Source organism: Coregonus clupeaformis, chromosome 31 (genome assembly GCF_020615455.1).
Source record: "Coregonus clupeaformis isolate EN_2021a chromosome 31, ASM2061545v1, whole genome shotgun sequence".
In the NCBI taxonomy this organism is placed as follows: domain Eukaryota; kingdom Metazoa; phylum Chordata; class Actinopteri; order Salmoniformes; family Salmonidae; genus Coregonus; species Coregonus clupeaformis.
Window position 1 is genome coordinate 45,009,608 of NC_059222.1, and position 24,659 is coordinate 45,034,266.

Sequence of the window (24,659 nt, forward strand, 5' to 3'; positions counted from 1 at the left end):
GGATTTTTACCAGCTGGGGGCACAGGGGGGCCTTACGCCCTCTGATCATCCTGCCAGAAGTCTAGAACTTCTCTACCAGACTAAGAGGCTCTGGGAATACCATAATGATCCTTCTCCTCTCTAAAAAATATCCCTCCCTCCTTAACCTCCACACCACCAGAGACCAGACACAAAACTGATATAGGCCTAATCACCTCCAGGCTCCAAGCTATTTTTTATTTTACCTTTATTTAACCAGGTAAGCCAGTTGAGAACAAGTTCTCATTTACAACTGCGACCTGGCCAAGATAAAGCAAAGCAGTGCGATAAAAACAACAACACAGAGTTACATATGGGGTAAAAAAAACATAAAGTCAAAAAAATACAACAGAAAATATATATACAGTGTGTGCAAATGTAGCAAGTTATGGAGGTAAGGCAATAAATAGGCTATAGTGCAAAATAATTACAATTAGTATTAACACTGGAATGCTAGATGTGCAAGAGATTATGTGCAAATAGAGATACCGGGGTGCAAATGAGCAAAATAAATAACAATATAGGGATGAGGTAGTTGGGTGGGCTAATTTCAGATGGGCTTTGTACAGGTGCAGTGATCTCTGATTTTCACCAAATAAATACCGACAACTCAACCTCAGTGGGAGCACACACACACAAAGGGTCTCATCTTGCAAGAAAGCCATAATAAGTTATTTCGTTACTTCTTGTCTGTTACAGATGTCTGACTGTTCTCGCCTATGGCCTGACTTACAGTCTTTTACCTTTCCAAGGACAACTAAGATCAGGAAGGAGACAGCAGGGATCTGACTCCCATGAAGTTCCATTCTATATTTCTACAGCGACCACTACACATAATATTAAAAAACATTGTCAATAATACATGTTCTAGTTAAACGTCAATAATAACTAAACCTTGAAACAATAATATGAAGGGCTACACTGTGTTTGTTCACAATGCGGAAAAGATCCCTGGACTGAGAAAAAGCAATCTGTTTGGAAACGGTCGTTGTCAAGGATGGCTAGCAGACAGCTGTTCCAGATGTGACAAGATACTGAGCTAGCTAACGTTAGCAAGGCTAAGTAACGCTAAATTTAATGACGCTGGTAAACTTATTGTCGATAATGTTGTGCAAGGTCTCTGACAATAATAAGGTCTATTTTATTATTGCATGCTGTCTAAAGTAGTATAGTCCACTACTAACTAACTTCTGCTTGAAAATTCTGATACAACAAACGAGTAGCTGCTGTCAACCTCGTCGGAGAGTTATCCATTAGTTAGCTAACAAGCTACGTTCACTAGCTAGCAGGTTGCCTGTACAACTACTGCACAGACACCTCTAAATCATATGAATACTGGCTGAACAATGTTGTTTTGCTACTTACTTTAGTTTCTAGAATACGACCGGTCTTTAATCGTTTGTGTGTTTGAATATCAAATATCTAGCAAGCTACGACGTTTCTCGAGATGTTTCCCTTTTTGTAGTCCCAAACTTATTTAGCACTAGACCGACCGCCCGCCCCAGACCACGCCCCCCCGGCCACGCCCCCTCCCCCCAGCCCACGCCCCCTCCCCCCCAGCCCACGCCCCCAATGCCACGCCCCCTCCCATGCATCACTACGGAGTTTGGGGGCGGGACAGACATCCACCAAGCTCCACCCATTGCTGGTAGGACCTCACATGTAAACATTCCACACTGGGTGTGGTAAAGGAAAGTAGACGTTCAATGTTTATGTGCAAATATGTCTCTCTTTATGTGGTCAGATTTACTGTAAAAGCAGTCATAATTAGGATGTGGCTGAACTATTTGCTTGTTCCCAGTCTGCAGAATGGAGCTACAGAGAGTAGGCCTGCCAAATGGTACCTTAGTGCATTACTTTTGTCCAAACCTCTATGGGTTCTGGTCAAAAGTAGCACACTACAAGGGACTAGGGTGCCATTTGCCTTTGAACAGTGAGTACTGTAGAGGGGTCAGTATATGGGTCTATGGTAACAGTGAGTACTGTAGAGGGGTCAGTATATGGGGCTATGGTAACAGTGAGTACTGTAGAGGGGTCAGTATATGGGTCTATGGTAACAGTGAGTACTGTAGAGGGGTCAGTATATGGGTCTATGGTAACAGTGAGTACTGTAGAGGGGTCAGTATATGGGTCTATGGTAACAGTGAGTACTGTAGAGGGGTCAGTATATGGGTCTATGGTAACAGTGAGTACTGTAGAGGGGTCCGTATATGGGTCTATGGTAACAGTGAGTACTGTAGAGGGTTCAGTATATGGGTATATGGTAACAGTGAGTACTGTAGAGGGGTCAGTATATGGGTCTATGGTAACAGTGAGTACTGTAGAGGGGTCAGTATATGGGTCTATGGTAACAGTGAGTACTATAGAGGGGTCAGTATATGGGTCTATGGTAACAGTGAGTACCGTAGAGGGGTCAGTATATGGGGCTATGGTAACAGTGAGTACTGTAGAGGGGTCAGTATATGGGTCTATGGTAACAGTGAGTACTGTAGAGGGGTCAGTATATGGGTCTATGGTAACAGTGAGTACTGTAGAGGGGTCCGTATATGGGACTATGGTAACAGTGAGTACTGTAGAGGGGTCAGTATATGGGTCTATGGTAACAGTGAGTACTGTAGAGGGGTCAGTATATGGGTCTATGGTAACAGTGAGTACTGTAGAGGGGTCCGTATATGGGTCTATGGTAACAGTGAGTACTGTAGAGGGGTCAGTATATGGGTATATGGTAACAGTGAGTACTGTAGAGGGGTCAGTATATGGGTCTATGGTAACAGTGAGTACTGTAGAGGGGTCCGTATATGGGTCTATGGTAACAGTGAGTACTGTAGAGGGGTCAGTATATGGGGCTATGGTAACAGTGAGTACTGTAGAGGGGTCAGTATATGGGGCTATGGTAACAGTGAGTACTGTAGAGGGGTCAGTATATGGGTCTATGGTAACAGTGAGTACTGTAGAGGGGTCAGTATATGGGTCTATGGTAACAGTGAGTACTGTAGAGGGGTCCGTATATGGGTCTATGGTAACAGTGAGTACTGTAGAGGGGGTCCGTATATGGGTCTATGGTAACAGTGAGTACTGTAGAGGGGTCCGTATATGGGGCTATGGTAACAGTGAGTACTATAGAGGGGTCAGTATATGGGTCTATGGTAACAGTGAGTACTGTAGAGGGGTCAGTATATGGGTCTATGGTAACAGTGAGTACTGTAGAGGGGTCCGTATATGGGGCTATGGTAACAGTGAGTACTGTAGAGGGGGTCAGTATATGGGTCTATGGTAACAGTGAGTACTGTAGAGGGGTCAGTATATGGGTCTATGGTAACAGTGAGTACTGTAGAGGGGTCAGTATATGGGTCTATGGTAACAGTGAGTACTGTAGAGGGGTCAGTATATGGGTCTATGGTAACAGTGAGTACTGTAGAGGGGTCCGTATATGGGTCTATGGTAACAGTGAGTACTGTAGAGGGGTCAGTATATGGGGCTATGGTAACAGTGAGTACTGTAGAGAGGTCCGTATATGGGTCTATGGTAACAGTGAGTACTGTAGAGGGGTCCGTATATGGGTCTATGGTAACAGTGAGTACTGTAGAGGGGTCAGTATATGGGTCTATGGTAACAGTGAGTACTGTAGAGGGGTCAGTATATGGGTCTATGGTAACAGTGAGTACTGTAGAGGGGTCAGTATATGGGGCTATGGTAACAGTGAGTACTGTAGAGGGGTCAGTATATGGGTCTATAGTAACAGTGAGTACTGTAGAGGGGTCAGTATATGGGTCTATGGTAACAGTGAGTACTGTAGAGGGGTCAGTATATGGGTCTATGGTAACAGTGAGTACTGTAGAGGGGTCAGTATATGGGTCTATGGTAACAGTGAGTACTGTAGAGGGGTCCGTATATGGGTCTATGGTAACAGTGAGTACTGTAGAGGGGTCAGTATATGGGTCTATGGTAACAGTGAGTACTGTAGAGGGGTCCGTATATGGGTCTATGGTAACAGTGAGTACTGTAGAGGGGTCCGTATATGGGTCTATGGTAACAGTGAGTACTGTAGAGGGGTCCGTATATGGGGCTATGGTAACAGTGAGTACTATAGAGGGGTCAGTATATGGGTCTATGGTAACAGTGAGTACTGTAGAGGGTCAGTATATGGGTCTATGGTAACAGTGAGTACTGTAGAGGGGTCCGTATATGGGGCTATGGTAACAGTGAGTACTGTAGAGGGGTCAGTATATGGGTCTATGGTAACAGTGAGTACTGTAGAGGGATCAGTATATGGGTCTATGGTAACAGTGAGTACTGTAGAGGGGTCAGTATATGGGTCTATGGTAACAGTGAGTACTGTAGAGGGGTCAGTATATGGGTCTATGGTAACAGTGAGTACTGTAGAGGGGTCCGTATATGGGTCTATGGTAACAGTGAGTACTGTAGAGGGGTCAGTATATGGGGCTATGGTAACAGTGAGTACTGTAGAGAGGTCCGTATATGGGTCTATGGTAACAGTGAGTACTGTAGAGGGGTCCGTATATGGGTCTATGGTAACAGTGAGTACTGTAGAGGGTCAGTATATGGGTCTATGGTAACAGTGAGTACTGTAGAGGGGTCAGTATATGGGTCTATGGTAACAGTGAGTACTGTAGAGGGGTCAGTATATGGGGCTATGGTAACAGTGAGTACTGTAGAGGGGTCAGTATATGGGTCTATAGTAACAGTGAGTACTGTAGAGGGGTCAGTATATGGGTCTATGGTAACAGTGAGTACTGTAGAGGGGGTCAGTATATGGGTCTATGGTAACAGTGAGTACTGTAGAGGGGTCAGTATATGGGTATATGGTAACAGTGAGTACTATAGAGGGGTCCGTATATGGGTCTATGGTAACAGTGAGTACTGTAGAGGGGTCAGTATATGGGTCTATGGTAACAGTGAGTACTGTAGAGGGGTCAGTATATGGGTCTATGGTAACAGTGAGTACTGTAGAGGGGTCAGTATATGGGTCTATGGTAACAGTGAGTACTGTAGAGGGGTCAGTATATGGGTCTATGGTAACAGTGAGTACTGTAGAGGGGTCCCAGTATATGGGTCTATGGTAACAGTGAGTACTGTAGAGGGGTCAGTATATGGGGCTATGGTAACAGTGAGTACTGTAGAGAGGTCCGTATATGGGTCTATGGTAACAGTGAGTACTGTAGAGGGGTCCGTATATGGGTCTATGGTAACAGTGAGTACTGTAGAGGGGTTAGTATATGGGTCTATGGTAACAGTGAGTACTGTAGAGGGGTCAGTATATGGGTCTATGGTAACAGTGAGTACTGTAGAGAGGTCCGTATATGGGTCTATGGTAACAGTGAGTACTGTAGAGGGGTCCGTATATGGGTCTATGGTAACAGTGAGTACTGTAGAGGGGTCAGTATATGGGTCTATGGTAACAGTGAGTACTGTAGAGGGGTCCGTATATGGGTCTATGGTAACAGTGAGTACTGTAGAGGGGTCCGTATATGGGTCTATGGTAACAGTGAGTACTGTAGAGGGGTCCGTATATGGGGCTATGGTAACAGTGAGTACTATAGAGGGGTCAGTATATGGGTCTATGGTAACAGTGAGTACTGTAGAGGGGTCAGTATATGGGTCTATGGTAACAGTGAGTACTGTAGAGGGGTCCGTATATGGGGCTATGGTAACAGTGAGTACTGTAGAGGGGTCAGTATATGGGTCTATGGTAACAGTGAGTACTGTAGAGGGATCAGTATATGGGTCTATGGTAACAGTGAGTACTGTAGAGGGGTCAGTATATGGGTCTATGGTAACAGTGAGTACTGTAGAGGGGTCAGTATATGGGTCTATGGTAACAGTGAGTACTGTAGAGGGGTCCGTATATGGGTCTATGGTAACAGTGAGTACTGTAGAGGGGTCAGTATATGGGGCTATGGTAACAGTGAGTACTGTAGAGAGGTCCGTATATGGGTCTTTGGTAACAGTGAGTACTGTAGAGGGGTCCGTATATGGGTCTATGGTAACAGTGAGTACTGTAGAGGGGTCAGTATATGGGTCTATGGTAACAGTGAGTACTGTAGAGGGGTCAGTATATGGGTCTATGGTAACAGTGAGTACTGTAGAGGGGTCAGTATATGGGGCTATGGTAACAGTGAGTACTGTAGAGGGGTCAGTATATGGGTCTATAGTAACAGTGAGTACTGTAGAGGGGTCAGTATATGGGTCTATGGTAACAGTGAGTACTGTAGAGGGGTCAGTATATGGGTCTATGGTAACAGTGAGTACTGTAGAGGGGTCAGTATATGGGTATATGGTAACAGTGAGTACTATAGAGGGGTCCGTATATGGGTCTATGGTAACAGTGAGTACTGTAGAGGGGTCAGTATATGGGTCTATGGTAACAGTGAGTACTGTAGAGGGGTCAGTATATGGGTCTATGGTAACAGTGAGTACTGTAGAGGGGTCAGTATATGGGTCTATGGTAACAGTGAGTACTGTAGAGGGGTCAGTATATGGGTCTATGGTAACAGTGAGTACTGTAGAGGGGTCCGTATATGGGTCTATGGTAACAGTGAGTACTGTAGAGGGGTCAGTATATGGGGCTATGGTAACAGTGAGTACTGTAGAGAGGTCCGTATATGGGTCTATGGTAACAGTGAGTACTGTAGAGGGGTCCGTATATGGGTCTATGGTAACAGTGAGTACTGTAGAGGGGTTAGTATATGGGTCTATGGTAACAGTGAGTACTGTAGAGGGGTCAGTATATGGGTCTATGGTAACAGTGAGTACTGTAGAGGGGTCAGTATATGGGGCTATGGTAACAGTGAGTACTGTAGAGGGGTCAGTATATGGGTCTATAGTAACAGTGAGTACTGTAGAGGGGTCAGTATATGGGTCTATGGTAACAGTGAGTACTGTAGAGGGGTCAGTATATGGGTCTATGGTAACAGTGAGTACTGTAGAGGGGTCAGTATATGGGTATATGGTAACAGTGAGTACTATAGAGGGGTCCGTATATGGGTCTATGGTAACAGTGAGTACTGTAGAGGGGTCAGTATATGGGTCTATGGTAACAGTGAGTACTGTAGAGGGGTCAGTATATGGGTCTATGGTAACAGTGAGTACTGTAGAGGGGTCAGTATATGGGTCTATGGTAACAGTGAGTACTGTAGAGGGGTCAGTATATGGGTCTATGGTAACAGTGAGTACTGTAGAGGGGTCCGTATATGGGTCTATGGTAACAGTGAGTACTGTAGAGGGGTCCGTATATGGGGCTATGGTAACAGTGAGTACTGTAGAGGGGTCAGTATATGGGTCTATGGTAACAGTGAGTACTGTAGAGGGGTCAGTATATGGGTCTATGGTAACAGTGAGTACTGTAGAGGGGTCCGTATATGGGTCTATGGTAACAGTGAGTACTGTAGAGGGGTCAGTATATGGGTCTATGGTAACAGTGAGTACTGTAGAGGGGTCAGTATATGGGTCTATGGTAACAGTGAGTACTGTAGAGGGGTCAGTATATGGGTCTATGGTAACAGTGAGTACTGTAGAGGGGTCAGTATATGGGTCTATGGTAACAGTGAGTACTGTAGAGGGGTCAGTATATGGGTCTATGGTAACAGTGAGTACTGTAGAGGGGTCTTTATATGGGTCTATGGTAACAGTGAGTACTGTAGAAGGGTCAGTATATGGGTCTATGGTAACAGTGAGTACTGTAGAGGGGTCAGTATATGGGTCTATGGTAACAGTGAGTACTGTAGAGGGGTCAGTATATGGGTCTATGGTAACAGTGAGTACTGTAGAGGGGTCCGTATATGGGTCTATGGTAACAGTGAGTACTGTAGAGGGGTCAGTATATGGGTCTATGGTAACAGTGAGTACTGTAGAGGGGTCAGTATATGGGTCTATGGTAACAGTGAGTACTGTAGAGGGGTCCGTATATGGGTCTATGGTAACAGTGAGTACTGTAGAGGGGTCAGTATATGGGGCTATGGTAACAGTAAGTACTGTAGAGGGGTCAGTATATGGGTCTATGGTAACAGTGAGTACTGTAGAGGGGTCCGTATATGGGTCTATGGTAACAGTGAGTACTGTAGAGGGGTCAGTATATGGGTCTATGGTAACAGTGAGTACTGTAGAGGGGTCAGTATATGGGTCTATGGTAACAGTGAGTACTGTAGAGGGGTCCGTATATGGGTCTATGGTAACAGTGAGTACTGTAGAGGGGTCAGTATATGGGGCTATGGTAACAGTGAGTACTGTAGAGGGGTCAGTATATGGGTCTATGGTAACAGTGAGTACTGTAGAGGGGTCAGTATATGGGTCTATGGTAACAGTGAGTACTGTAGAGGGGTCCGTATATGGGTCTATGGTAACAGTGAGTACTGTAGAGGGGTCCGTATATGGGTCTATGGTAACAGTGAGTACTGTAGAGGGGTCCGTATATGGGGCTATGGTAACAGTGAGTACTATAGAGGGGTCAGTATATGGGTGTATGGTAACAGTGAGTACTGTAGAGGGGTCAGTATATGGGTCTATGGTAACAGTGAGTACTGTAGAGGGGTCCGTATATGGGGCTATGGTAACAGTGAGTACTGTAGAGGGGTCAGTATATGGGTCTATGGTAACAGTGAGTACTGTAGAGGGGTCAGTATATGGGTCTATGGTAACAGTGAGTACTGTAGAGGGGTCAGTATATGGGTCTATGGTAACAGTGAGTACTGTAGAGGGGTCAGTATATGGGTCTATGGTAACAGTGAGTACTGTAGAGGGGTCCGTATATGGGTCTATGGTAACAGTGAGTACTGTAGAGGGGTCAGTATATGGGGCTATGGTAACAGTGAGTACTGTAGAGAGGTCCGTATATGGGTCTATGGTAACAGTGAGTACTGTAGAGGGGTCAGTATATGGGTCTATGGTAACAGTGAGTACTGTAGAGGGGTCAGTATATGGGTCTATGGTAACAGTGAGTACTGTAGAGGGGTCAGTATATGGGTCTATGGTAACAGTGAGTATTGTAGAAGGGTCATTATATGGGTATATGGTAACAGTGAGTACTATAGAGGGGTCCGTATATGGGTCTATGGTAACAGTGAGTACTGTAGAGGGGTCAGTATATGGGTCTATGGTAACAGTGAGTACTGTAGAGAGGTCCGTATATGGGTCTATGGTAACAGTGAGTACTGTAGAGGGGTCAGTATATGGGTCTATGGTAACAGTGAGTACTGTAGAGGGGTCAGTATATGGGGCTATGGTAACAGTGAGTACTGTAGAGGGGTCAGTATATGGGTCTATAGTAACAGTGAGTACTGTAGAGGGGTCAGTATATGGGTCTATGGTAACAGTGAGTACTGTAGAGGGGTCAGTATATGGGTCTATGGTAACAGTGAGTACTGTAGAGGGGTCAGTATATGGGTATATGGTAACAGTGAGTACTATAGGGGGTCCGTATATGGGTCTATGGTAACAGTGAGTACTGTAGAGGGGTCAGTATATGGGTCTATGGTAACAGTGAGTACTGTAGAGGGGTCAGTATATGGGTCTATGGTAACAGTGAGTACTGTAGAGGGGTCAGTATATGGGTCTATGGTAACAGTGAGTACTGTAGAGGGGTCAGTATATGGGTCTATGGTAACAGTGAGTACTGTAGAGGGGTCCGTATATGGGTCTATGGTAACAGTGAGTACTGTAGAGGGGTCAGTATATGGGGCTATGGTAACAGTGAGTACTGTAGAGAGGGTCCGTATATGGGTCTATGGTAACAGTGAGTACTGTAGAGGGGTCCGTATATGGGTCTATGGTAACAGTGAGTACTGTAGAGGGGTTAGTATATGGGTCTATGGTAACAGTGAGTACTGTAGAGGGGTCAGTATATGGGTCTATGGTAACAGTGAGTACTGTAGAGGGGTCAGTATATGGGGCTATGGTAACAGTGAGTACTGTAGAGGGGTCAGTATATGGGTCTATAGTAACAGTGAGTACTGTAGAGGGGTCAGTATATGGGTCTATGGTAACAGTGAGTACTGTAGAGGGGTCAGTATATGGGTCTATGGTAACAGTGAGTACTGTAGAGGGGTCAGTATATGGGTATATGGTAACAGTGAGTACTATAGAGGGGGTCCGTATATGGGTCTATGGTAACAGTGAGTACTGTAGAGGGGTCAGTATATGGGTCTATGGTAACAGTGAGTACTGTAGAGGGGTCAGTATATGGGTCTATGGTAACAGTGAGTACTGTAGAGGGGTCAGTATATGGGTCTATGGTAACAGTGAGTACTGTAGAGGGGTCAGTATATGGGTCTATGGTAACAGTGAGTACTGTAGAGGGGTCCGTATATGGGTCTATGGTAACAGTGAGTACTGTAGAGGGGTCCGTATATGGGGCTATGGTAACAGTGAGTACTGTAGAGGGGTCAGTATATGGGTCTATGGTAACAGTGAGTACTGTAGAGGGGTCAGTATATGGGTCTATGGTAACAGTGAGTACTGTAGAGGGGTCAGTATATGGGTCTATGGTAACAGTGAGTACTGTAGAGGGGTCAGTATATGGGTCTATGGTAACAGTGAGTACTGTAGAGGGGTCAGTATATGGGTCTATGGTAACAGTGAGTACTGTAGAGGGGTCAGTATATGGGTCTATGGTAACAGTGAGTACTGTAGAGGGGTCAGTATATGGGTCTATGGTAACAGTGAGTACTGTAGAGGGGTCAGTATATGGGTCTATGGTAACAGTGAGTACTGTAGAAGGGTCAGTATATGGGTCTATGGTAACAGTGAGTACTGTAGAGGGGTCAGTATATGGGTCTATGGTAACAGTGAGTACTGTAGAGGGGTCAGTATATGGGTCTATGGTAACAGTGAGTACTGTAGAGGGGTCAGTATATGGGTCTATGGTAACAGTGAGTACTGTAGAGGGGTCAGTATATGGGTCTATGGTAACAGTGAGTACTGTAGAGGGGTCAGTATATGGGTCTATGGTAACAGTGAGTACTGTAGAGGGGTCCGTATATGGGTCTATGGTAACAGTGAGTACTGTAGAGGGGTCAGTATATGGGGCTATGGTAACAGTAAGTACTGTAGAGGGGTCAGTATATGGGTCTATGGTAACAGTGAGTACTGTAGAGGGGTCCGTATATGGGTCTATGGTAACAGTGAGTACTGTAGAGGGGTCAGTATATGGGTCTATGGTAACAGTGAGTACTGTAGAGGGGTCAGTATATGGGTCTATGGTAACAGTGAGTACTGTAGAGGGGTCCGTATATGGGTCTATGGTAACAGTGAGTACTGTAGAGGGGTCAGTATATGGGGCTATGGTAACAGTGAGTACTGTAGAGGGGTCAGTATATGGGTCTATGGTAACAGTGAGTACTGTAGAGGGGTCAGTATATGGGTCTATGGTAACAGTGAGTACTGTAGAGGGGTCCGTATATGGGTCTATGGTAACAGTGAGTACTGTAGAGGGGTCCGTATATGGGTCTATGGTAACAGTGAGTACTGTAGAGGGGTCCGTATATGGGGCTATGGTAACAGTGAGTACTATAGAGGGGTCAGTATATGGGTGTATGGTAACAGTGAGTACTGTAGAGGGGTCAGTATATGGGTCTATGGTAACAGTGAGTACTGTAGAGGGGTCCGTATATGGGGCTATGGTAACAGTGAGTACTGTAGAGGGGTCAGTATATGGGTCTATGGTAACAGTGAGTACTGTAGAGGGGGTCAGTATATGGGTCTATGGTAACAGTGAGTACTGTAGAGGGGTCAGTATATGGGTCTATGGTAACAGTGAGTACTGTAGAGGGGTCAGTATATGGGTCTATGGTAACAGTGAGTACTGTAGAGGGGTCCGTATATGGGTCTATGGTAACAGTGAGTACTGTAGAGGGGTCAGTATATGGGGCTATGGTAACAGTGAGTACTGTAGAGAGGTCCGTATATGGGTCTATGGTAACAGTGAGTACTGTAGAGGGGTCAGTATATGGGTCTATGGTAACAGTGAGTACTGTAGAGGGGTCAGTATATGGGTCTATGGTAACAGTGAGTACTGTAGAGGGGTCAGTATATGGGTCTATGGTAACAGTGAGTATTGTAGAAGGGTCATTATATGGGTATATGGTAACAGTGAGTACTATAGAGGGGTCCGTATATGGGTCTATGGTAACAGTGAGTACTGTAGAGGGGTCAGTATATGGGTCTATGGTAACAGTGAGTACTGTAGAGGGGTCAGTATATGGGTCTATGGTAACAGTGAGTACTGTAGAGGGGTCAGTATATGGGTATATGGTAACAGTGAGTACTATAGAGGGGTCCGTATATGGGTCTATGGTAACAGTGAGTACTGTAGAGGGGTCAGTATATGGGTCTATGGTAACAGTGAGTACTGTAGAGGGGTCAGTATATGGGTCTATGGTAACAGTGAGTACTGTAGAGGGGTCAGTATATGGGTCTATGGTAACAGTGAGTACTGTAGAGGGGTCAGTATATGGGTCTATGGTAACAGTGAGTACTGTAGAGGGGTCCGTATATGGGTCTATGGTAACAGTGAGTACTGTAGAGGGGTCAGTATATGGGTCTATGGTAACAGTGAGTACTGTAGAGGGGTCAGTATATGGGTCTATGGTAACAGTGAGTACTGTAGAGGGGTCCGTATATGGGTCTATGGTAACAGTGAGTACTGTAGAGGGGTCAGTATATGGGGCTATGGTAACAGTAAGTACTGTAGAGGGGTCAGTATATGGGTCTATGGTAACAGTGAGTACTGTAGAGGGGTCCGTATATGGGTCTATGGTAACAGTGAGTACTGTAGAGGGGTCAGTATATGGGTCTATGGTAACAGTGAGTACTGTAGAGGGGTCAGTATATGGGTCTATGGTAACAGTGAGTACTGTAGAGGGGTCCGTATATGGGTCTATGGTAACAGTGAGTACTGTAGAGGGGTCAGTATATGGGGCTATGGTAACAGTGAGTACCGTAGAGGGGTCAGTATATGGGGCTATGGTAACAGTGAGTACTGTAGAGGGGTCAGTATCTGGGTCTATGGTAACAGTGAGTACTGTAGAGGGGTCAGTATATGGGGCTATGGTAACAGTGAGTACTGTAGAGGGGTCAGTACATGGGTCTATGGTAACATTGAGTACTGTAGAGGGGTCAGTATATGGGTCTATGGTAACAGTGAGTACTGTAGAGGGGTCAGTATATGGGTCTATGGTAACAGTGAGTACTATAGAGGGGTCAGTATATGGGTCTATGGTAACAGTGAGTACCGTAGAGGGGTCAGTATATGGGGCTATGGTAACAGTGAGTACTGTAGAGGGGTCAGTATATGGGTCTATGGTAACAGTGAGTACTGTAGAGGGGTCCGTATATGGGTCTATGGTAACAGTGAGTACCGTAGAGGGGTCAGTATATGGGGCTATGGTAACAGTGAGTACTGTAGAGGGGTCCGTATATGGGGCTATGGTAACAGTGAGTACTATAGAGGGGTCAGTATCTGGGTCTATGGTAACAGTGAGTACTATAGAGGGGTCAGTATCTGGGTCTATGGTAACAGTGAGTACTGTAGAGGGGTCAGTATCTGGGTCTATGGTAACAGTGAGTACTGTAGAGGGGTCAGTATATGGGTCTATGGTAACAGTGAGTACTGTAGAGGGGTCCGTATATGGGTCTATGGTAACAGTGAGTACTATAGAGGGGTCAGTATATGGGTCTATGGTAACAGTGAGTACTATAGAGGGGTCCGTATATGGGTCTATGGTAACAGTGAGTACTATAGAGGGGTCAGTATATGGGTCTATGGTAACAGTGAGTACTGTAGAGGGGTCAGTATATGGGTCTATGGTAACAGTGAGTACTATAGAGGGGTCAGTATATGGGTCTATGGTAACAGTGAGTACTGTAGAGGGGTCAGTATATGGGTCTATGGTAACAGTGAGTACTGTAGAGGGGTCCGTATATGGGTCTATGGTAACAGTGAGTACTGTAGAGGGGTCAGTATATGGGTCTATGGTAACAGTGAGTACTGTAGAGGGGTCCGTATATGGGTCTATGGTAACAGTGAGTACTATAGAGGGGTCAGTATATGGGTATATGGTAACAGTGAGTACTGTAGAGGGGTCAGTATATGGGTCTATGGTAACAGTGAGTACTGTAGAGGGGTCCGTATATGGGTCTATGGTAACAGTGAGTACTGTAGAGGGGTCAGTATATGGGTCTATGGTAACAGTGAGTACTGTAGAGGGGTCCGTATATGGGGCTATGGTAACAGTGAGTACTATAGAGGGGTCAGTATATGGGTCTATGGTAACAGTGAGTACTGTAGAGGGGTCAGTATATGGGTCTATGGTAACAGTGAGTACTGTAGAGGGGTCCGTATATGGGGCTATGGTAACAGTGAGTACTGTAGAGGGTCAGTATATGGGTCTATGGTAACAGTGAGTACTGTAGAGGGGTCAGTATATGGGTCTATGGTAACAGTGAGTACTGTAGAGGGGTCAGTATATGGGTCTATGGTAACAGTGAGTACTGTAGAGGGGTCAGTATATGGGTCTATGGTAACAGTGAGTACTGTAGAGGGGTCCGTATATGGGTCTATGGTAACAGTGAGTACTGTAGAGGGGTCAGTATATGGGGCTATGGTAACAGTGAGTACTGTAGAGAGGTCCGTATATGGGTCTATGGTAACAGTGAGTACTGTAGAGGGGTCCGTATATGGGTCTAAGGTAACAGTGAGTACTGTAGAGGGGTCAGTATATGGGTCTATGGTAACAGTGAGTACTGTAGGAGGGTCAGTATATGGGTCTATGGTAACAGTGAGTACTGTAGAGGGGTCAGTATATGGGGCTATGGTAACAGTGAGTACTGTAGAGGGGTCAGTATATGGGTCTATAGTAACAGTGAGTACTGTAGAGGGGTCAGTATATGGGTCTATGGTAACAGTGAGTACTGTAGAGGGGTCAGTATATGGGTCTATGGTAACAGTGAGTACTGTAGAGGGGTCAGTATATGGGTATATGGTAACAGTGAGTACTATAGAGGGGTCCGTATATGGGTCTATGGTAACAGTGAGTACTGTAGAGGGGTCAGTATATGGGTCTATGGTAACAGTGAGTACTGTAGAGGGGTCAGTATATGGGTCTATGGTAACAGTGAGTACTGTAGAGGGGTCAGTATATGGGTATATGGTAACAGTGAGTACTGTAGAGGGGTCAGTATATGGGTCTATGGTAACAGTGAGTACTGTAGAGGGTCCGTATATGGGTCTATGGTAACAGTGAGTACTGTAGAGGGGTCCGTATATGGGGCTATGGTAACAGTGAGTACTGTAGAGGGGTCAGTATATGGGTCTATGGTAACAGTGAGTACTGTAGAGGGGTCAGTATATGGGTCTATGGTAACAGTGAGTACTGTAGAGGGTCCGTATATGGGTCTATGGTAACAGTGAGTACTGTAGAGGAGTCAGTATATGGGTCTATGGTAACAGTGAGTACTGTAGAGGGGTCAGTATATGGGTCTATGGTAACAGTGAGTACTGTAGAGGGGGTCAGTATATGGGTCTATGGTAACAGTGAGTACTGTAGAGGGGTCAGTATATGGGTCTATGGTAACAGTGAGTACTGTAGAGGGGTCAGTATATGGGGCTATGGTAACAGTGAGTACTGTAGAGGGGTCAGTATATGGGTCTATTGTAACAGTGAGTACTGTAGAGGGGTCAGTATATGGGTCTATGGTAACAGTGAGTACTGTAGAAGGGTCAGTATATGGGTCTATGGTAACAGTGAGTACTGTAGAGGGTCAGTATATGGGTCTATGGTAACAGTGAGTACTGTAGAGGGGTCAGTATATGGGTCTATGGTAACAGTGAGTACTGTAGAGGGGTCAGTATATGGGTCTATGGTAACAGTGAGTACTGTAGAGGGGTCCGTATATGGGTCTATGGTAACAGTGAGTACTGTAGAGGGGTCAGTATATGGGGCTATGGTAACAGTAAGTACTGTAGAGGGGTCAGTATATGGGTCTATGGTAACAGTGAGTACTGTAGAGGGGTCCGTATATGGGTCTATGGTAACAGTGAGTACTGTAGAGGGGTCAGTATATGGGTCTATGGTAACAGTGAGTACTCTAGAGGGGTCAGTATATGGGTCTATGGTAACAGTGAGTACTGTAGAGGCGTCCGTATATGGGTTGTGATGTCACGAGAGGCTGTGTCCTGGAGGGACGTTACATCCCCCTGAGGTGGCTGCAAACCCAGACAGCTATGGCTCCATCTGCTGGTATGGTCGGGAACTCCACCCCTCTATGGCCAATCTTCCCACGCAGCTGAAACAAATGAGGAGCTGATGAGCTGAAGGTTTGGGAAGGGAAGAGACACCGTCTCCAAGCTGGGCTCTCTGGAGAACAAGAGTGCTGCACGTCCACTTCCATGAGGAATATAAGGATTTGGAGATACTTACCTTTGGGAAATACTCACCTTTGGATATATGCACCTGTGGAAATACGTGAGAGACATTTGGAAGGACTTTTGCTGGGTTGGCCCCTAGCTGCAACGTGGACTACAGTAAGGCTGGGGAAAAGTTATCTGAGCGAGTGAGAATTATGATTTTGGATGTGGAAGAGACATCCCTGAACTGTTAACCCTTAAAGAGCCACAAGAGAACAGAATTTTGTTATATTTTCGTTAATTTCCCAAGACCTATAATAAAATCCTTGTTTTGTTTGAACCTTGTCTCCTTGCACTACTTGAGCAATCCCGCTGAAAGCTGTGTAGCCTCTCGTGACGTCACAGATGGTGGAGAACACGGGCACGCTCAAGCGTTAATAGTGCATGTCAGAGGAGGATACCGAAGGTTTGATCACCCAGTTTTCCAAGTTGGCCGTGGGCTCCCCCGACTGAAATGGAGGACATATTGAAAGCCCTTGTTGCTGGCCAGCAAGCCCAGATGCAAGCAAACGTGGCTCTCTTGGAGGAGCAAAAGAAAGCCAACCTTCTGAAGGCAGAGGAATTGCAGTTGCAGAGACAGAGGGTTGTCCAAAATACCCGTCCAATAAAGGCAAGTGACTTTATATCTAAGATGGGAGCTACCGATGACATTGAGGCCTACCTGCATGCATTTGAGGCCCACGGCCACTAGGGAAGCCTGGCCCAAGCAACAGTGGGTTGGTCTGTTAGCCCCCCTTTCTAACCGGGGAATCGCTGAATGCTGTCCGGGACCTGGGCCCTGACCAGGTTACTGACTATGATGCCGTGAAGTCTGAGATCCTCAGCAGATATGGACTCACAAAGTTTGGTATGGCCCAGCGCTTTCACAGCTGGACCTTCCAACCAGACCAACCTCCTCGGGCGCAGATGCATGAACTTGTCCGAATCGCAAGGAAATGGCTGGATCCGCAGAGGAATACAGCAGCGGCGGTGGTGGAGGCCGTTGTGGTGGATCGTTACCTACGCGCCCTGCCTTATGAGGCAAAAGCGGTTCATCAGTCAACAGGCCTTGACCACGGCTGATCTGACCGTGGAAGCTGTGGAAAAGTACCAGGCCACAGCGGAGATGCTGAATGCTTCCCGAAAAAGACCCCAGGAGGGCGGCCCCACCACAAATGGGAAGAACCCGTCCAAAGGACCCCAAGGTCTCGAACCCAGCCACGTCAGGACTTATCCCGGCTCCAGGGGGAGCCAGAAACCAGGCGGGTCCAAGAAGAGTACACCAGGAGGGGGAAACTTCGACAGTGTTAGCGGTGTGGGGGAGATGGGACATATCTCCTGGCAGTGTGGGAAACCAGCCGATGAACCTATGCCCACTGCGGAGTCCTCCAGCTCAGCACCCACACACCGTTTTGCCTCGCTCTTGGGAGTCGTAGATGGCGGCCCAGATCGACCCCCCACCTGCCCGGTAACTGTGAATCACCATGATGTGGAGGCCTTACTGGATTCTGGTAGCCGGGCCACCCTGGTGCGTAAGGATTTGGTGGGCCCAACGTGTCTGACCCGGGGAAAGTCCTCCCAGTTTCCTGTGTCCATGGGGACACCAGAGAATACCCCATTACTGAACTTACAATGACCAGCACGCGGGGAACCATACACACGACGGCGGGGTGGTTGATTCCCCTCCCGTCCCTGTCCTAATTGGACGAGACTGCCCAGCCTTTTACCCACTCTGGAGAGAGTCTCAGAGAGGATAACCCGAGTACCTCGGAAACGGAGAGGCAAGACTCATCCTGGGAAGGCTCCGGTGCAATCCTCCGAGTTACTCACTCCCGCCCGGGCTCTGATAGGGATGGCAGGTGCCCAGACCGACACAGAGACGGAGCTACAGAATCTGGACAAAGAACTGTCTGGTCTGAAGGGGACCGCTGAGAGGTATCGTTTGTTAAAGCAACAGTTAGACATGAAGACAGAAGAGTTAGATATCCTCCAGGCTAAACTCCAACAGAGCTCCTTCCCTAAGCAACAGGAGGAGCTGGAGAGGCTGCGCAGGACCATCGAGGAGTGTGAGGAGACCCTGCGCAGTAGTAAGGAGGTCCAGAAGAAGGCAGAGGAGAAGTACAAGGTGTTGGAGAACAAGATGAAGAATGCGGAGGCAGAGAGAGAGAAGGAACTGGAAGCTGCTCAACAGAAGCTAAACTCTGCTAAAACCAAGGCTGATGCGTTCAGTAAGAAACTCAAGGAGAGACAACAGGAGGCTGAGTCCCTGGTCCTAGAGGTGGAGGAGTTGAAGAGAGAGCAGGCTGGCAAGCACCACGGCAATGCGGACGCCCTCTCGGCGTGATGCCTTCTTCGCTGCCTTTACCCGGCGAGGACGTCGGTCCCGAGGAGGGGGATGTGTGATGTCACGAGAGGCTGTGTCCTGGAGGGACGTTACATCCCCCTGAGGTGGCTGCAAACCCAGACAGCTATGGCTCCATCTGCTGGTATGGTCGGGAACTCCACCCCTCTATGGCCAATCTTCCCACGCAGCTGAAACAAATGAGGAGCTGATGAGCTGAAGGTTTGGGAAGGAAGAGACACCGTCTCCAAGCTGGGCTCTCTGGAGAACAAGAGTGCTGCACGTCCACTTCCATGAGGAATATAAGGATTTGGAGATACTTACCTTTGGGAAATACTCACCTTTGGATATATGCACCTGTGGAAATACGTGAGAGACATTTGGAAGGACTTTTTGCTGGGTTGGCCCCTAGCTGCAACGTGGACTACAGTAAGGCTGGGGAAAAGTTATCTGAGCGAGTGAGAATTATGATTTTGGATGTGGAAGAGACATCCCTGAACTGTTAACCCTTAAAGAGCCACAAGAGAACAGAATTTTGTTATATTTTCGTTAATTTCCCAAGACCTATAATAAAATCCTTGTTTTGTTTGAACCTTGTCTCCTTGCACTACTTGAGCAATCCCGCTGAAAGCTGTGTAGCCTCTCGTGACGTCACAGGGTCTATGGTAACAGTGAGTACTGTAGAGGGGTCAGTATATGGGGCTATGGTAACAGTGAGTACCGTAGAGGGGTCAGTATATGGGGCTATGGTAACAGTGAGTACTGTAGAGGGGTCAGTATCTGGGTCTATGGTAACAGTGAGTACTGTAGAGGGGTCAGTATATGGGGCTATGGTAACAGTGAGTACTGTAGAGGGGTCAGTACATGGGTCTATGGTAACATTGAGTACTGTAGAGGGGTCAGTATATGGGTCTATGGTAACAGTGAGTACTGTAGAGGGGTCAGTATATGGGTCTATGGTAACAGTGAGTACTGTAGAGGGGTCAGTATATGGGTCTATGGTAACAGTGAGTACTGTAGAGGGGTCAGTATATGGGTCTATGGTAACAGTGAGTACTGTAGAGGGGTCAGTATATGGGTCTATGGTAACAGTGAGTACTGTAGAGGGGTCCGTATATGGGTCTATGGTAACAGTGAGTACTGTAGAGGGGTCCGTATATGGGGCTATGGTAACAGTGAGTACTGTAGAGGGGTCAGTATATGGGTCTATGGTAACAGTGAGTACTGTAGAGGGGTCCGTATATGGGTCTATGGTAACAGTGAGTACTGTAGAGGAGTCAGTATATGGGTCTATGGTAACAGTGAGTACTGTAGAGGGGTCAGTATATGGGTCTATGGTAACAGTGAGTACTGTAGAGGGGTCAGTATATGGGTCTATGGTAACAGTGAGTACTGTAGAGGGTCAGTATATGGGTCTATGGTAACAGTGAGTACTGTAGAGGGGGTCAGTATATGGGGCTATGGTAACAGTGAGTACTGTAGAGGGGTCAGTATATGGGTCTATTGTAACAGTGAGTACTGTAGAGGGGTCAGTATATGGGTCTATGGTAACAGTGAGTACTGTAGAAGGGTCAGTATATGGGTCTATGGTAACAGTGAGTACTGTAGAGGGGTCAGTATATGGGTCTATGGTAACAGTGAGTACTGTAGAGGGGTCAGTATATGGGTCTATGGTAACAGTGAGTACTGTAGAGGGGTCCGTATATGGGTCTATGGTAACAGTGAGTACTGTAGAGGGTCAGTATATGGGTCTATGGTAACAGTGAGTACTGTAGAGGGGTCAGTATATGGGTCTATGGTAACAGTGAGTACTGTAGAGGGTCCGTATATGGGTCTATGGTAACAGTGAGTACTGTAGAGGGGGTCAGTATATGGGGCTATGGTAACAGTAAGTACTGTAGAGGGGTCAGTATATGGGTCTATGGTAACAGTGAGTACTGTAGAGGGGTCCGTATATGGGTCTATGGTAACAGTGAGTACTGTAGAGGGTCAGTATATGGGTCTATGGTAACAGTGAGTACTGTAGAGGGTCAGTATATGGGTATATGGTAACAGTGAGTACTATAGAGGGGTCCGTATATGGGTCTATGGTAACAGTGAGTACTGTAGAGGGTCAGTATATGGGTCTATGGTAACAGTGAGTACTGTAGAGGGTCAGTATATGGGTCTATGGTAACAGTGAGTACTGTAGAGGGGTCAGTATATGGGTCTATGGTAACAGTGAGTACTGTAGAGGGGTCAGTATATGGGTCTATGGTAACAGTGAGTACTGTAGAGGGGTCCGTATATGGGTCTATGGTAACAGTGAGTACTGTAGGGGTCCGTATATGGGGCTATGGTAACAGTGAGTACTGTAGAGGGGTCAGTATATGGGTCTATGGTAACAGTGAGTACTGTAGAGGGGTCAGTATATGGGTCTATGGTAACAGTGAGTACTGTAGAGGGGTCCAGTATATGGGTCTATGGTAACAGTGAGTACTGTAGAGGGGTCAGTATATGGGTCTATGGTAACAGTGAGTACTGTAGAGGGGTCAGTATATGGGTCTATGGTAACAGTGAGTACTGTAGGGGGGTCAGTATATGGGTCTATGGTAACAGTGAGTACTGTAGAGGGGTCAGTATATGGGTCTATGGTAACAGTGAGTACTGTAGAGGGGTCAGTATATGGGTCTATGGTAACAGTGAGTACTGTAGAGGGTCAGTATATGGGTCTATGGTAACAGTGAGTACTTTAGGGGGGTCAGTATATGGGTCTATGGTAACAGTGAGTACTGTAGAAGGGTCAGTATATGGGTCTATGGTAACAGTGAGTACTGTAGAGGGGTCAGTATATGGGTCTATGGTAACAGTGAGTACTGTAGAGGGGTCAGTATATGGGTCTATGGTAACAGTGAGTACTGTAGAGGGGTCCGTATATGGGTCTATGGTAACAGTGAGTACTGTAGAGGGGTCAGTATATGGGTCTATGGTAACAGTGAGTACTGTAGAGGGGTCAGTATATGGGTCTATGGTAACAGTGAGTACTGCAGAGGGTCCGTATATGGGTCTATGGTAACAGTGAGTACTGTAGAGGGGTCAGTATATGGGGCTATGGTAACAGTAAGTACTGTAGAGGGGTCAGTATATGGGTCTATGGTAACAGTGAGTACTGTAGAGGGGTCCGTATATGGGTCTATGGTAACAGTGAGTACTGTGAGGGGTCAGTATATGGGTCTATGGTAACAGTGAGTACTGTAGAGGGTCAGTATATGGGTCTATGGTAACAGTGAGTACTGTAGAGGGGTCCGTATATGGGTCTATGGTAACAGTGAGTACTGTAGAGGGGTCAGTATATGGGGCTATGGTAACAGTGAGTACTGTAGAGGGGTCAGTATATGGGTCTATGGTAACAGTGAGTACTGTAGAGGGGTCAGTATATGGGTCTATGGTAACAGTGAGTACTGTAGAGGGTCCGTATATGGGTCTATGGTAACAGTGAGTACTGTAGAGGGTCCAGTATATGGGTCTATGGTAACAGTGAGTACTGTAGAGGGGTCCGTATATGGGGCTATGGTAACAGTGAGTACTATAGAGGGTCAGTATATGGGTGTATGGTAACAGTGAGTACTGTAGAGGGTCAGTATATGGGTCTATGGTAACAGTGAGTACTGTAGAGGGGTCCGTATATGGGGCTATGGTAACAGTGAGTACTGTAGAGGGGTCAGTATATGGGTCTATGGTAACAGTGAGTACTGTAGAGGGGTCAGTATATGGGTCTATGGTAACAGTGAGTACTGTAGAGGGGTCAGTATATGGGTCTATGGTAACAGTGAGTACTGTAGAGGGTCAGTATATGGGTCTATGGTAACAGTGAGTACTGTAGAGGGGTCCGTATATGGGTCTATGGTAACAGTGAGTACTGTAGAGGGTCAGTATATGGGGCTATGGTAACAGTGAGTACTGTAGAGAGGTCCGTATATGGGTCTTTGGTAACAGTGAGTACTGTAGAGGGGTCCGTATATGGGTCTATGGTAACAGTGAGTACTGTAGAGGGTCAGTATATGGGTCTATGGTAACAGTGAGTACTGTAGAGGGGTCAGTATATGGGTCTATGGTAACAGTGAGTACTGTAGAGGGGTCAGTATATGGGTATATGGTAACAGTGAGTACTATAGAGGGGTCCGTATATGGGTCTATGGTAACAGTGAGTACTGTAGAGGGGTCAGTATATGGGTCTATGGTAACAGTGAGTACTGTAGAGGGTCAGTATATGGGTCTATGGTAACAGTGAGTACTGTAGAGGGGTCAGTATATGGGTATATGGTAACAGTGAGTACTATAGAGGGGTCCGTATATGGGTCTATGGTAACAGTGAGTACTGTAGAGGGGTCAGTATATGGGTCTATGGTAACAGTGAGTACTGTAGAGGGGTCAGTATATGGGTCTATGGTAACAGTGAGTACTGTAGAGGGGTCAGTATATGGGTCTATGGTAACAGTGAGTACTGTAGAGGGGTCAGTATATGGGTCTATGGTAACAGTGAGTACTGTAGAGGGGTCCGTATATGGGTCTATGGTAACAGTGAGTACTGTAGAGGGGGTCCGTATATGGGGCTATGGTAACAGTGAGTACTGTAGAGGGGGTCAGTATATGGGTCTATGGTAACAGTGAGTACTGTAGAGGGGTCAGTATATGGGTCTATGGTAACAGTGAGTACTGTAGAAGGGGTCCGTATATGGGTCTATGGTAACAGTGAGTACTGTAGAGGGGTCAGTATATGGGTCTATGGTAACAGTGAGTACTGTAGAGGGGTCAGTATATGGGTCTATGGTAACAGTGAGAGTACTGTAGAGGGGTCAGTATATGGGTCTATGGTAACAGTGAGTACTGTAGAGGGTCAGTATATGGTTCATGGTAACAGTGAGTACTGTAGAGGGTCAGTATATGGGGCTATGGTAACAGTGAGTACTGTAGAGGGGTCAGTATATGGGTCTATGGTAACAGTGAGTACTGTAGAGGGGTCAGTATATGGGTCATGGTAACAGTGAGTACTGTAGAAGGGTCAGTATATGGGTCTATGGTAACAGTGAGTACTGTAGAGGGGGTCAGTATATGGGTCTATGGTAACAGTGAGTACTGTAGAGGGGTCAGTATATGGGTCTATGGTAACAGTGAGTACTGTAGAGGGGTCCGTATATGGGTCTATGGTAACAGTGAGTACTGTAGAGGGGTCAGTATATGGGTCTATGGTAACAGTGAGTACTGTAGAGGGGTCAGTATATGGGTCTATGGTAACAGTGAGTACTGTAGAGGGGTCCGTATATGGGTCTATGGTAACAGTGAGTACTGTAGAGGGGTCAGTATATGGGGCTATGGTAACAGTAAGTACTGTAGAGGGGTCAGTATATGGGTCTATGGTAACAGTGAGTACTGTAGAGGGTCCGTATATGGGTCTATGGTAACAGTGAGTACTGTAGAGGGGTCAGTATATGGGTCTATGGTAACAGTGAGTACTGTAGAGGGGTCAGTATATGGGTCTATGGTAACAGTGAGTACTGTAGAGGGGTCCGTATATGGGTCTATGGTAACAGTGAGTACTGTAGAGGGGTCAGTATATGGGGCTATGGTAACAGTGAGTACCGTAGAGGGGTCAGTATATGGGGCTATGGTAACAGTGAGTACCGTAGAGGGGTCAGTATCTGGGTCTATGGTAACAGTGAGTACTGTAGAGGGGTCAGTATATGGGGCTATGGTAACAGTGAGTACTGTAGAGGGGGTCAGTACATGGGTCTATGGTAACATTGAGTACTGTAGAGGGGTCAGTATAAGGTCTATGGTAACAGTGAGTACTGTAGAGGGGGTCAGTATATGGGTCTATGGTAACAGTGAGTACTATAGAGGGGTCAGTATATTGGTCTATGGTAA

At 46.4% G+C, this 24,659-nt stretch overlaps 1 pseudogene; it reads right to left on the reverse strand.

The window, feature by feature from the left end:
* The window catches only part of LOC121547771, a 73,592-nt pseudogene extending 72,075 nt beyond the window's left edge, over positions 1-1,517 (reverse strand).
* Positions 1,518-24,659: the final 23,142 nt, after the last annotated feature.